General features: G+C 37.1%; 1 pseudogene; it reads right to left on the reverse strand.

Moving 5' to 3' along the window:
- Positions 1-11804: 11804 nt before the first annotated feature.
- Positions 11805-11917, reverse strand: LOC112820527 (U2 spliceosomal RNA; annotated as a pseudogene).
- Positions 11918-15659: the final 3742 nt, after the last annotated feature.

Consider the following 15659-nt stretch of genomic DNA (forward strand, 5'->3'; position numbering starts at 1 on the left):
TCATATGTCAAAAAAGATAATATACATGAACAGATTGGTTTAATCCCAAACATGCAGTGTTGGTTTATCATTCAAAAAAAGCAATTAATGTAATTCACCTGATCAACAGACTGAAAATGAAAAACCATATGGCGCTCAAAATTCAGCATCTATTTGTGATAAAAGGAGTAACAAACTAGAAACATAAGGGAACAGCCTTAAATTAAGAAAGGGAACCTACAAATAACCTACAGCTAAAATTATACCTGTATATTGAATTTACTGCCATCCCTTTTTTTTTTTTTTTTTGCTCTTTATGACGATATATTTTTGTTTCCTATCTCCCACTGACTCCTCGTTCTAGTTACCAGTATTCTCCATCAGGTGACATAAATTGAGAGACATAAAATCGTATTTTTTCTCTATCCAGTCCTAATCCCACTCCTAGCTGTGCCTTACACGGCCTCAGATTACAAAACCTAGTTCTTGTGGGAAACAGAACGCCACCATGACCACTGGTGCATGTTTGTTCAGACCCCGAGATCTCTGAGAAAACTCGAGACTGCAGGGTGAAAAATAAACCGGAAAGGAGCGGAGTGAAATGCCCTTGAGATGTGTGTGGTCTCTTCTAAAGTACAGGGCAGAAGATGTTTTGTAGATAGGAAGCCAGCTGTAAACAACACACTGTGCCCTCCCTTCTTTGTTCTCTTATCCCGTGTTAAGGTCCCAATACAATGGTGTCTACAATTAATTGATCACAGCCAGTTACAGATTTCTTTACTCCTTCCCCACTCCCCACTGCTTCACTTAACTAACTCTGTGTGGTGGAAGAATGTGCCTTACTAAGCAAGCCCCTGCTGTAAATCATTATAGATCTATGTCGTTGTAGAAGGTATATTAGATTATGGAAAATAAACCTCGGGGCCTTGGGCTGTTAGCTCGGGGTTCCCTGTGCCTCGCTTTATATATGTCGGTTTCCCCGACTCTCCGAGGTCGACAAGTGGCGCCCGAACAAGGGACCTGAAGCCCCGGTCGAGGAGTGATCGGCCAGCGCTAGGAGCCCTACAGAAGGTGGTAAGTAGGAAAGTTTATTACAGGGTTATGCGGCAATCAAATTCGAAAGCATCAGGTTTTGCTGCATTCATACATCATTTTCTTAAAGAATATGGAGCTAAAGTTACTAAGCAGCGCATAGAAAGATGTTTGGAAACAGTAGTTGAATATAATCCTTGGTTTCCGGAAGAAGGCTCCTTAGATGAGGAGACTTGGGTCCGAGTGAAAAATAATGTCTTGAAGGCTCTGAGACAGGGTGAAACGATCCCCCTTGATTTCCGGCCCATTTGGGCTTTAGTACGAGTGGTGATCAATACTATGGAAACTGGGGATAAGTTATCCCCGGCTGAGGTTGCTAAAGAAACTCCCAACTCTTTGCATACATATGAATTAGACAATGAGACTTTAGAAAAGAGAAAAAAAAAATTTGCGGCTTCATAGTCACGGCCGTCACCCACGGCCCCTCCGCTTTTAACGGAGGACCCCACTGAAGATGATCAACCTCCCTCCACAGTAGATTTATTTCCTCTTAAACGATCCTCCCTAGCTCTCTCACTTCTAGAGAAGGAACTCCGAGGCAAGGGGCTAATGATCTATTTATGGCTTTCCCCATAGACCGAACACAAGCGGCTGGTCCTGTCAATGAGGGATTAGATTTACATGCTTTAAGGGAACTAAAGAAGGCTTGCCACTCGTATGGACCCACGGCCCCTTACACTATAGAGATTTTGAAAGCTTGGGCAAATTCTGGGGAGTGAATCCCTCATGATTGGCATATGGTTGCACGGGCTTGCCTTAAGCCACAGGATTTATTATAATGGAAAATGTGGTTATCGGATGCTGCCTGTATGAAAGCCCGGGCGAATCGGGCTAACCCAGCCTTGCATCATATTTCTTTGGAAATGCTCACTGGCTCTGGCCCCTTTCCAGATGTTCGAGAGCAGCTGGTTAACACTCAGCCTGCAGCCACAGCGTGGGTATCTGAAATCGCCCTCGCAGCTTGGGGAAAGTTAACCCCTTCAGGGCAAGTGGGGCAAAGTTATATAAAAATTGTGCGAGGCCTTACAGAAGCATATACTGATTTTATTTCTCGGCTTGAAATGGCTATTGACTGCCAAGTCATAATAAACCTGCCAAAGAGCACTTGCTAAGACAGCAAGTCGACCAGTACTTGCTTTTCAATTATGTCACAGCCACTAGTCAAAGCATTTTAGAAAAGGATGTAAGTGCCATTATTCTAAATAATTTTTACTTAAAGATACAGAAAAATATAGTATGCAGAGGCTGGAAGACAATATTGCAAAGAACAGCAAAAGAGAAGTAAAGGCATAAATTTCATCTTCCAGAATGTGAAAAAGTGAGAGATTATTTAAAATTGAAGGATAAGTAAAGACAATTTAGCTTACAATATTTAAAGACATTGATCCAACTAAAAAAACAGCTAAAAATAAACTCACAATTGTTGGCAGTGAAGCAGAACATACTTCCGAGGAATTCTATTTTGAGAGAAGTTGTATATTTTTCACAGAAAAACATCAATATATATTGCTCGAAGTTGATAGCTTAAGAAGCAGAAGTGTTCAGTCATTGAATCACGATAAGACTGGTCTGACATGATCAGGGAAGTGAACTTTGAGTTTTTATGTTTGAAATAGTTATGCGGAAGCATATAGGACTATGTGGGTACACATACAGGACGTAGAGAAGAGAAAGAAGGGTAACTTCTAATAAGTTAATTATAGTTTAATTTATTTCTTTTTATAGAGTTTTGATTATTTTTCCCTAATGAAAATTCTAAACATGCTTAATTTGCATATATTTGCATGTATGCTTATGTCTGTACGTGTGTGTCTGTGTGTGTTTCATGAATCCAATTCTCTCAAATTTCATAATATCTCTGAGAAGACAAATTTCATGGCTATAAAGAGGGCTTAAAATATTTAAGCTCTGTCTGTCCTCTTTGCTGGCTTAAAAACTACCTTTGTCAGACATATATAAAGTATCTGGAATGACATTTATCATCTATACAATAGAGTAGAGGTTCTAACTTCAATTTAATGAGATGTTGCTGCGTATTTTCAGTTAAAATACAGCCCAATAAACCTTGGGTATGGTGAGGGTTCTAAAGAACTGTTGCTAATTTGTAGCTTATTTTATCATTCGAATTAAGACTTTATTTTGTTGAACAAATCTTGTGTCTGTGTGTGAATTATTCTAGGTTAAACAAAGTTAGATGAAGAAGAAATTAGAGGAAGAAGTGAGACTCCACCTCACCATCAATGCCAACAACAAAAAAGAGCAAAGAAACTATTTAGAAAAAGTGTCTACTTCTTTTTGATAGGTGGAAATAATTTGAAGCGCAGGCTATATTTTCATGAAGTCTATTTTGGATGTCATTTCTTCTAGCATTTAGTGGAATCACATTTATTCTTCAGGAACACCCTGATTTTCTGTATTTTTACAGTATGTGAGCCGAAATCTTTAAATTTTCATTCAGTGTTTGAGGAAGCACCAAGCAACCACCAGCGCGCAAATTAGAAAATAATTTACACAATTGATATATTCCCTTCGTTTTACTTTTTTTTTTCCATTTTGCAAAGGACATCATTCAACTTAGATTTGTTTTATTATTTTTCCATATAACTATGAAGAGTTTTTAAATATACTTGCCCTTTAATATTTGTGCATCCCCTTAAATTCAAATGAAACTTGTATCGTCTATTAGATTCAACAATGGCTACAACAGTATTATAGTCCTCTCTCTGCTATATTAATATTATATTTTTCACCAAGTAGTTGTTATTCTATTCACAGTTTCTGAACATTCAATTATTATGAAATTTGCCTCTCAATTATAAAACTAGTCACAGCATTTCATCTGTATATCCAGGAATACCTGTGCCCACAGGGAAATCAAAGGTTTGTATTAATTATAGTTCTTAAATTGAAACATTGACACAATTAACCTACAGCATCCGTAAAACATTGTAGTCTAATAGACAACAATTGCTGCAATGTGTAAAATGCACTATTAAGTTTTATAAAAGTTTCATAGAAATAACACAACAGAGGTAAACACTAAGACCTATTAATAGAAGAATTTTTTTATCTCTCTAAGTCAAGATAACAGATTTGTAACATTCATTTTCTCTTCTCACAGAAATAATTCCACACACGTAAATTGTCCAAAAATATAATTCCTTTTTCCTAAACTAATTGCTTATTAAGACTTTAAAGAATGTTGAGGAAAAATCAGTATCCATTCAAAGAGTGAAATTGTAAACGATCTTCTATTTGTGGACTATTTCAAAAGTCATTGTGGTCTGGTAGGAATTGGTGCACTTTGTGTTCTCATTTGCAAAATTAAAATAAAGTAAAATAAAATAAAAATATCATTGTAACAAAGTAAGCAAATGCTTTGCACATTTTAATATATTACTTGAGTATTATAAAACATACTTTGCTAGTTTATTTATAATTTAGTAAATGTTTTCTTCATGAATTGTATTTATTAGCATTATAATAAATTGCTGCTTAAAAGAAAAACAACAAAACAATGGCCTAGGAAATCCTCCTGTTTTGCTTTGGCAACTAGTGTGAGATTCACACCAACTGGTGATATTTTCAGTGACAACTTTATTACTTTTCTTATTAGAATCTGATGATTACATAGCATCCAAACAACTATTCATTTGCCTCTACATTCCCTGTTCAAATTGCAAGTATTTCATATAACCCAGGATTTCTTGACTCATTATCATTGTAACTTTTAACTCACTGAGGCTAAAGCAAAATATCCAGAAGTCCCATTCAAAAAATGTTGATGAAATTCTTCCTATATGTTTGACAGTGAGCTAAGTATTTTAAGGGTGAAAAAGAATTTGAAAAGACAATCACTAATCTCTAGCAAAAAAAAAAAAAAGTAGGGGTAGGTTAGAAGAACAATTAAAGCTTATAAAGAAATATTTCTCTAATAGTTTAAGAGTATTACAAGGAAGGAACGCCTGGGTGGCTCAGTCGTTAAGCATCTGGCTTTGTCTCAGGTCATGATCCCAGGTCCTGGGATCAAACCCCACATCGGGCTCCCTGCTCCATGGGAGTCTTGCTTCTCCCTCTCCCACTCCCCCTGCTTGTGTTCCCTCTCTTGCTGTGTCTGTCTCTGTCAAATGAATAAATAAAATCTTTTTTTTAAAAAAAAAGAGTATTACAAAGAAGTATCAGAAATTCACCAATCAATAAGTAATCCTTATGCCTATAGTCCTCTCAATTTGAATATCTGTGTAGACCATGAAATGGTGTGTCCTCACCTCCACAAATTCTAAACAAAAAAATGCCCCAGAACACAGTTTTTAGCCCTCTTCTCATCTCTTACACTCATTCCTTTATAATCTACTGTATGACTTTCAAAATCATCTCTATATCTCCTTCCATCAACTCCATCCTGACTCAACTGTCTAATAGTTTTCACCACTAATACACATCTTAAATTTTACAAAAATAACCATAAAACCCCTGAGTTCATTCCAAAATTGGTATTTTTCACAAGATTTCCCTGTTAGTTCATGGTATTTCCGGTCCACAAATCCTTGTAATAAGCCTTAGTTCTTATATTAATCCATCAACCTATATGCAATATATCAGCAATTTATAATGTCTATCTTCAAAATACATCCAGAAGCTAACTAATTTCTCCTCAGTGTTCAGCACCATCAATGCTAATACCCTGATACGAGTCTCTATCACATCTCTTCTTATTACCGCAAATATTTCTCCTTCTGCTTTTACATTTGCTTCTCTATATTTTATTTTCACTACAGCATCCAAAATGACCCATTTAAAATATGTTAGATCATATATTTTCTTCAATCAAACCTCCAGTGGTTTCCTATGAGAGGAAGAGTTAAGACACAATGTCCTTAAAATGACTTCAAAAGCCTGACCTCATCTACTACACCCCATAATCTCTCATACCTCCTGCAATTCCAATCTTCCCATGACTCAAAGTTCTGCAGCCATAGTGGCCAAGTAATCTCTTAACAAAGGACCTTTGAATTTCTGATTCTTGCCACCTGAAATTTTCTTTCTCAACAAAGTCTGTGGTTATCTCATCTCTACCTTTAATTCTCTGCTAAATTCATCTTATAAGCAAGCCTTTCCCTAACCAGGCTATATAAAACAGAAACACAGCCCATCAAGGACTTCTTACCCCATTGCCCTACTGTGTTTTTATTCATATGATGTATCACCACCTGATGATTTGTAAGAATTCATTTATGGTCTCTCCTGCCCAGAATGTTTTCACCATCATGTACAGTTCTATTCCAACATCATAGGCACCCAATACATAAAAGACAAACAAATAAGTGGATATCCTAGATAAATTCTATGAATAGAAAACTATTTCTGCTTTCAAGAATCAAATCAATTGGTAAATATATTTTTAAAAGGTCAACATATATTGAGGAGGGCACGTTCTACATGGAGCACTGGGTGTTATGAACAAACAATGAATCATGGAACACTGCACCAAAAACTAATGATGTAATATATGGTGATTAACATAACAATAAAAAATTAAAAATAAATAAATAAAAGGTCAACATAAAGGAAGACACTATTCAAAAAGCAGAGGACAGATGTTACATGTTTTATTAGGTAATATTTGCTATGGTGTGAATTCTCGTGTTCCCCCAAAATTCATATGCTGAAATCCTAATCCTCAATAAAATTTTAGGGGTGAGGCCTTTGGAAGGCACATGGATCATGAGGGTGGAGCCTCATGAATAAGATTATATTCTTATGAAAGAGATCTGGCGAGCTCCCTAGCCTCTGTTGCCATGTGAGGATAAAACAAGAAGTCTGCAACCCAGAAGAGGGCCCTCATCTGACCATGCTCACACCATGATCGTGGACTTCTGGCCTCCACAACTGTGAGAAATAAATTCCTGTTGTTTTTAAGTTATCTAGTCTGTGATATTTTATGATAGCAGCTCAAGCGGACTAACGCATGTCCATCACCAGAGAAATCTGTTTTGTTCAAGGAGGGAAATTTGAGTCGGTTAGTACAAGTAGAAAGTATGAGGTCAGTGATTTTAGAGGTATGTATTCTTTCCTCCATGAAATGATGAAAAGCCAAAAAGATAAATGAGAGGAACCTTCAGAAAATGTGTATTTTTAGTAAACACCTCTGTGTTCTCCCTCCTGCATATTTTTTTTACTACCCTGGATGTTCCCTAACTAGAAATATAATACCCAGTTGATGGAACTGCCCGAAGAATTTAGTTTCTTGATGCTTTGTTTCAAGGAATAGAGAAATACCTTATTTTTTTCTTCTCCCTCATCCCACTCCCTCCTTCTTTTCTTTTTCTTCCTTCCTTCCTTCATTCTTTCCTTCCTTCCTTCCTTCCTTCCTTCCTTCCTTCTTTCCTTCACTCTCTTTGTCTTTCTCTCTCTCTCTTCTTCCTATTTTTTATTTAGGCACTAATTTAGAGTTGCTTCCATAAGTATTACCCTTTTTTGTCTCCTGCATTTCATCCTTTCCTCCTTTCCCCTCCAACTACCTTCAGCAATGTGACATGCACCTTCCTGTTCCTTTTTCTGTGATCACATAGTCACAAATTCATGTTGTTACTTAGGCAACGAGAGATACATGATACACTTTGTCTGACTGTTATGTGTTTCTCTGTGCCTTAATTTTCTCAGTTACTAAAATATCATAAAAATTTCTCCAATTCAGCTGTTACAGATCAAATTCATTATTTTAGTGGTTGCACATAATATTCTACAGTTGGCAATATTAACACATATTTAAACAATTGATACACATTCATTTGTTTCCATTATATCACTACAAATAGGGCTGTCATAAATGTTCTTACATGCATTTCCATGTTGTACATAGATTATAACATCATACGGTGGGAATAACAAGGATCTATGCAACTAATTCTCATCATCATTGCCCTTTCTTAAAGGCTATGATAATTCATATTTAACCTGTAGCTTGAATGAGAAGCTACCTGCTTAACTATCCACTTCCGAAATCTCAGCACAGTGAGGAGTTTTTGTGTTTGCTTGCTTGTTTCTTCTCACTCTGGTAGCACTCAAAGGGAAGTCAGAATCTCCTGGGCTGCCACCTGGGCTTCTTGTTTTGTATAGTTCTACCATATCAGAGAGCTTTCCTCCCAGTGAAACAAATGGAAGTGATATATGATAGCTTGGCTAATTCCATTAACAAGAACAAATCCACGATCAGCCTAACTGTAAGGAAGGCTGGGAATCTAGGAGAGCACAGGGCTATTGATGGGCTACTTCCTCTGTAAATTCAAACATAAATATGCTTATGTATGGTAAAAATAAAAAGAAGAAAAAGGAAGAAATGTAACATATTAAAAATCAGTCATTAGAAGTAGAGAATGAATGGCTATTTCTGAGATGGAAAGCATAGTGAGTAAAACCTTAATTATATGCAGACTTCATACAATAATGAAAACATGAGAACCTTGATAGAAAAATCAGCAAAATGCACAAAGAATGTACAACAGCATTATACTTATAATGAAAAATAAAAACTATTTGCCAGTTACTATTACCAATGGCTATCATGCAATTTTCTACTACTCTTAATTACTGAATTAATACTGCCTGCTTGGGAATCAACTTCAAAAACCTAAGCAAAGACTGATATAGAGAAACAGGCATGAGAAGCTGGGTGAAAAGGGAAAGAAGAAGGGACAGAGTCCGAAAAGATCATTTAATCTACTTAATCATTAGGGGAAGAGCAGAAGGAAGAAAGAAGAGAGCTTATAATGCTGGATATATAGAGTTTCAAGAGAATACAGTGAGTAAGAAGATTTATGGTAGCTATACGATGCAATGGCATTGAGGTATCTCCTGGCAAAGTGTCTTTCACCAGCCAAGGGCAAATTTTCAGAGCAGGATGTTGTCATGAGCCATTGTCAGCTAACTCTATGGCAGCTAGAATGGGCATGTGCAGGCCCAGCAGGAATGTCTACTCTTGAGATAACATAACAGATAAGATTGTGACAGTCAGACTCACACAAATCTAAGATCTTACCCAATAATGCACGTGACAAATAATTTCTAGGAAAAAAGCAATCAAGAGGCCCAGGAGAAGTAGAGAGAGAGATCCAGAAGAATCCACACAATTCCCCAGATATTTTCTCCATCAGACCCATACTGATTGCCAAGAATGAAAGACGAGGTCTCTAAATGAACACAGCAGGCATCTCATGGAAGGAAGCAATTTCTGTTATGAAATATTTTTATTTTATATCCAGATATTTACAGAGTTCTATAAATTTTCCCGGGAACTGTGTCTTCTAAATCCACAGATACTAGGTTCAGATAAGCAATTCTAAACTAGAGACATCTGGTCAAAAGCATCCCATACATAAGGATTCATCTCTGAGCAAAATCATTGGTTTTCTGTATCAGAACTCCTATTATCAATATATTTACGTGAAGATAAGACTATGTCATCTGCTTTCCTTCCTTCCTGGAGGGAAAGAGATCACAGGAGAGCCACTTCCCAACCTAAACACACACACACACACACACACACATGCACGCACACACAGGTTTGTGTGTGTGTGTGTGTATATATGTATATACATACACAGAGCATAATCATATATATATATGATACATATATATATATTCATCAACAGCATAATACATAATCAAACTGCATTTTCAAACATTGTGGGCGTATTCAGACAATAGAAATGAAAATATTTTGCATGCAATCACACAACAAAGTTTCTTAGAAACTTTTGAACAATGAAGATACAGAAGGTAATCTATATTATTAATTTTTTAGAGATTGATTTATTTATGTGAAAGGGAGAGTGAGTATGAGTGGGAGCAGCAGAGGGAGAAAGAATCTCAAGCAGATTCCACGCTGAGCATGGAGATCAAGGTGGGGCTCAATCTCACACACTGAGATCAGGACCTGAGCCAAACCCAAAAGTTGGAGGCTTAACTGACTACACCACCCAGATGCCCCGATAACCTATATTATTATTAAATTTATATTAAGTTCCCAAACAGAGGAAACAAAACTATAAAGAAGAGCAAGGAAATGTACATCACAAACGTTAGGATTATAGATACTTCTGAAAAGGAAAGTGAGGCACATGAATGGAGGTGGGACCACGATGCCTACTGGGGACTGGCCACAGTCTACCTCATGATGGATGATGCTCTATAAGGTGCGGTTTAAACTTATTTTTAACCTGCACATACATGTTTTTGCATTTTCTATGGATATGGTCTCACATTAAGACAGAACAAAACCAGAAACAAGCAAAATTTTAAAAACAAAAAAAAATAAGGAAAAGTGTAAGAGGGTGATGCTTTCTCCCCACTTTCTCCACCAACAATCTTTCTTAATTAGCACTGTTAATATGGCTACCACGCTGCCTCAATGCTCTGCATCTCAGGAACTTTACATTCTTTTTAAGAGAACTTTTTTAAAGGGTAAAATGCTTTCCATAAATATGCCTTGTGCATTTCCAGTTTTTTTTAAAAATTATATTTTATGTCTTGTGATACTTGTAGCAAGCAAGTAAGCTCCTAATGTGAAATGGTGCTAGTATCTGCCAATAGTGAGAAACCAACTCAGGTTACAGAGTTAGACATGACATTACCTTTGACGACAATCCAGGAGTTCATTGTCTTCTTTAGCTAAGAGGGAAAAAAAAAGTCTTTATTCTTCTTAAAAAACCATTTTAATACATTGAAATTTAAGTTCAGAGTATAATATGCCAGTTCAAGTGTATCACTAATGTTATAGCCAACCATGGGTTAAGAAATCTATCTTCCCCGATCAGCAGGCTTATGACTCTCTAACAATACCTAAGTTAATCACATTCACTTTACCAACAAGTTTCAAAAAGTCAAATTCTAATTACTTTGGAAAAGCTCTTGCCCAGCTCATCACAGCAGTGTCCTCATTTTGCTTTTAAAAATATTTGTCTGAGTCTACAGACTTTCTCCCTTGATAGTAAACAAATTTCAGTGACAAGAAACTGTTTCAAATTTCCTCACATACTTAATGGAAGAATAAACTAGGAAAGTACTACTTCAAAAATAATATATTTTTTCATACTCTCTTAGTTTGGCTTGCTGTAACAAATGCCACAGACTGGATGGCTTAATGACAATTTATTTTCGGACTTCCAGAAGCTGACATGTGCATGATCAAGGTGCTGCTGGTTCTGTTCCCTGGGAGGGCATGCTTCCTGGTTTACAGAAAGATATCTTCACGCTGTATCTTCTCAAGACAGAAAGATGGTCTCTCTCCTGTCTCTTCCTGTAAAAGCACTAAACCCATTCAAAGGGCCCCACCCTCATGACTTTGTCACCTACCACAGGCCCCACCTACAGATGGACATTGGGGTTTCAATATAAGGATTTTGAAAGAAACCATCATTGAATCCACAGTCCATAGTAGTCTCTGTTGTGGTTTCAGAAAATAGTTGAAAATTTATGGAACTCAAAATGTACTTTTTTGAAATCAGCTCATACAGATATTTTTCACAATTGAATATGTTTACCTAAATAGGACTCAATTAATATTTTATCTAATGGTGTTAAGAGGAAGAAAATGAGACCTTTCTCTAAAAGGCAGTAGTTTTTGGACTGGTTCTTTTTGATAGATAGAAGCACTTTAAAATAACTTTTTGAAAGAATTCAAAATAAATTCCATAGCAGTTCTCAAGATGCCCTTTACATTTTCTGTCTCTCTTTCAGAGTCTGAAAGATCTGTTTTGGTCATTTCTAAATCATATTTAAAGATAAAATGTTAAACTGATAAGAAGAGTTACTACACTTGATCTTAGCCAAAAGGCTGAGAAGCGATCATCTAAGCAAAAGATCAACAAGGAAATAAAGACTTTAAATGACACACTGGACCAAATGGACTTCACAGATATATTCAGAACATTCCATCCCAAAACAACAGAATACACATTCTTCTCTAGTGCCCATGAAATATTCTCCAGAATAGATCACATCCTAGGTCACAAATCAGGTCTCAACCAGTACCAAAAGACTGGGATCATTCCCTGCATATTTTTGGACCACAATGCTTTGAAACTAGAACTCAATCAAATGAGGAAAGTCAGAAAGAACTCAAATACACGGAGGCTAAAGAACATCCTACTAACAAATGAATGGGTCAACCAGGAAATTAAAGAAGAATTAAAAAAATTCATGGAAACAAATGAAAATGAAAACACAACTGTTCAAAATCTTTGGGATGCAGCAAAGGCAGTCCTAAGAGGAAAGTATATAGCAATATGAGCCTTTCTCAAGAAACAAGAAAGGTCTCAAATACACCTAAATAAACCCTACACCTAAAGGAGCTGGAGAAAGAACACCAAATAAAACCTAAACCAAGCAGGAGAAGAGAAATAATAACGATCAGAACAGAAATCAATGAAATAGAAACCAAAAGAACAGTGGAAGAGATCAACGAAACTAGGAGCTGGTTCTTTGAAAGACTTAATAAGATTGATAAACCCCTGGTCAGACTTATCAAAAAGAAAAGAGAAATGACCCAAATAAATAAAATCATGAATGAAAGAGGAGAGATCACAACCAACACTAAAGAAATACAAACAATTATAAGAACATATTATGAGCAACTCAATGCCAGCAATTAGATAATCTGGAAGAAATGGATGCATTCCTAGAGATATATCAACTACCAAAATTGAACCAGGAAGAAATAGAAAACCTGTACAGACCTATAACCACTAAGGAAATTGAAGCAGTCATCAAAAATCTCCCGACAAACAAGAGCCCAGGGCCAGATGGCTTCCCAGGGGAATTCTAACAAACATTTAAAGAAGAATTAATACCTATTCTTCTGAAACTGTTCCAAAAAATTGAAATGGAAGGACAACTTCCAAACTTATTTTATGAGGCCTGCATTACCTTGATCCCAAAATCAGACGAAGACCCATCAAAAAGGAGAATTACAGACCAATATCCCTGATGAACATGGATGCAAAAATTCTCACAAAACTATTAGTCAATAGGATCCAATAGTACATTAAAAGGATTATTCACCATGACCAAGTGGGATTTATTCCTGGGCTGCAAGCGTGGTTCAACATCTCCAAATCAATCTACGTGATACAATACGCTAATAAAAGAAAGAACAAGAACTATATGATCCTCTCAATAGATGCAGAAAAAGCATTTGACAAAGTACATCATCCTTTCTTGATCAAAACTCTTCAGAGTATAGGGATAGAGGGTATGTACCTCAATATCATAAAAGCCACCTATGAAAAACCCACTGCGAGTATCATTCTTAATGGGGAAAAACTGAGAGCTTTCCCCCTAAGGTCAGGAACACGCCAGGGCTGTCCACTATCACCACTGCTATTCAACATAGTACTACAAGTCCTAGCCACAACAATCAGACAACTGAATAAATAAAAAGGATCCAAATCGGCAAAGAAGAAGTCAAACTCTCACTCTTTGCAGATGATATGATACTTTATGTGGAAAACCCAAAAGACTCCACACCAAAACTACTAGAACTCATACAGGAATTCAGTAAAGTGCAGGATATAAAATCAATGCACAGAAATCAGTGGCATTTCCATATACCAACAACAAGACAGAAGAAAGAGAAATTAAGGAGTCAATCCCATTTACAATTGCACCCAAAACCATAAGATACCTAGGAATAAATCTAACCAAAGAGGCAAAGAATCTGTACTCAGAAAACTATAAAATACTCATGAAAGAAAGTGAGGAAGACACAAAGAAATGGAAAAAAGTTCCATGCTCATGGATTTGGAAGAACAAATATTGTGAAGATGTCAAAGCTACCTGGAGCAATCTACACATTCAGTGCAATCCCCATCAAAATACCATCCACTGTTTTCAAAGAAATGGAACAAATAATCCTAAAATTTGTATGGAACCAGAAAAGACCCTGAATAGCCAGAGGAATGTTGAAAAAAAAAAGCAAAGCTGGCGGCATCACAACTCTGGACTTAAAGCTCTATTACAAAGCTGTCATCATCAAGACAGTATGGTACTGGCACAAAAACGGACACATCGATCAATGGAACAGAATAGAGAGCCCAAAAATGGACCCTCAACTCTATGGTCAACTAATCTTCAACAAAGCAGGGAAGAATGTCCAATGGCAAAAAGACAGTCTCTTCAACAAATGGTGTTGGGAAAATTGGACAGCCACATGCAGAAGAATGAAACTGGACCATTTCCTTACACCACACACAAAAATAGACTCAAAATGGTTGAAAAACCTCAATGTGAGACAGGAGTCCATCAAAATTCTAGAGGTGAACACAGGCAGCAACCTCTTCGACCTCAGCCGCCACAACTTCTTCCTAGAAACATCGCCAAAGGCAAGGGAAACAAGGGCAAAATGAACTATTGGGACCTCATCAAGATAAAAAGATTTTGTACAGCAAAGGAAACAGTCAACAAAACCAAAAGACAACCGACAGAATGGGAGAAGATATTTGCAAATGGCATATCAGAGAAAGGACTAGTATCCAAAATCTATAAAGAACTTTTCAAACTCAACACCCAAAGAACAAATAATCCAATCAAGAAAAGGGCAGAAGACATGAATGGACATTTTTTCCAAAGAAGACATCCAAATGGCCAACAGACACATGAAAAAGTGCTCAACATCACTTGGCATCAGGGAAATCCAAATCAAACCCTCAATGAGATACCACCTCACACCAGTCAGAATGGCTAAAATTAACAAGTCAGGAACCGACAGATGTTGGCGGGGATGCGGAGAAAGGGGAACCCTCCTACACTGTGGGAATGCAAGCTGGTGCAGCCACTCTGGAAAACAGTATGGAGGTTCCTCAAAAAGTTGAAAATAGAGCTACCCTATGACCCAGCAATTGCACTATGGGGTATTTACCCCAAAGATACAAGTGTAGTGATCCTAAGGGGTACATGCACCCCAATGTTTATAGCAGCAATGTCCACAATAGCCAAACTATGGAAAGAGCCAAGATGTCCATCAACAGATGAATGGATAAAGAAGATGTGGTGTGTGTGTGTGTGTGTGTGTGTGTGTGTGTGTGTGTGTGTGTGTAATGGAATATTATGCAGCCATCTAAAAAAGAAATCTTGCCATTTGCAATGACGTGGATGGAATTAGAGGGTATTACGTTAAGCAAAATAAGTCAATCAGAGAAAGACATGTATCATATGAACTCACTGATACGAGGAACTCTTAATCTCAGGAAACTGAAGGTTGCTGGAGTGGTGGGGGGTGGGAGGGATGGAGTGGCTGGGTGATAGACATGGGGAAGGGTATGTGCTATGGTGAGCACTGTGAATTGTGTAAGACTGTGGAATCACAGACCTGTACCTCTGAAACAAATAATACATTATATGTTTAAAAAAAAAAAAGATAGCAGGAAGGGAAAAATGAAGGGGGGGAATTGAGGGGGAGGTGAACCTGAGAGACTATGGACTCTGAGAAACAAACTGAGGGTTCTAGAGGGGAGGGGGGCTGGGGGGATGGGTTAGCCTGGTGATGGGTATTAAAGAGGGCATGTATTGAATAGAGCACTGGGTGTTATATG

The sequence above is a fragment of the Callorhinus ursinus genome, unplaced genomic scaffold (assembly GCF_003265705.2).
Source record: "Callorhinus ursinus isolate GAN/ISIS: 27379988/994484 unplaced genomic scaffold, GSC_fseal_2.0 scaffold3, whole genome shotgun sequence".
Classification (NCBI taxonomy): domain Eukaryota; kingdom Metazoa; phylum Chordata; class Mammalia; order Carnivora; family Otariidae; genus Callorhinus; species Callorhinus ursinus.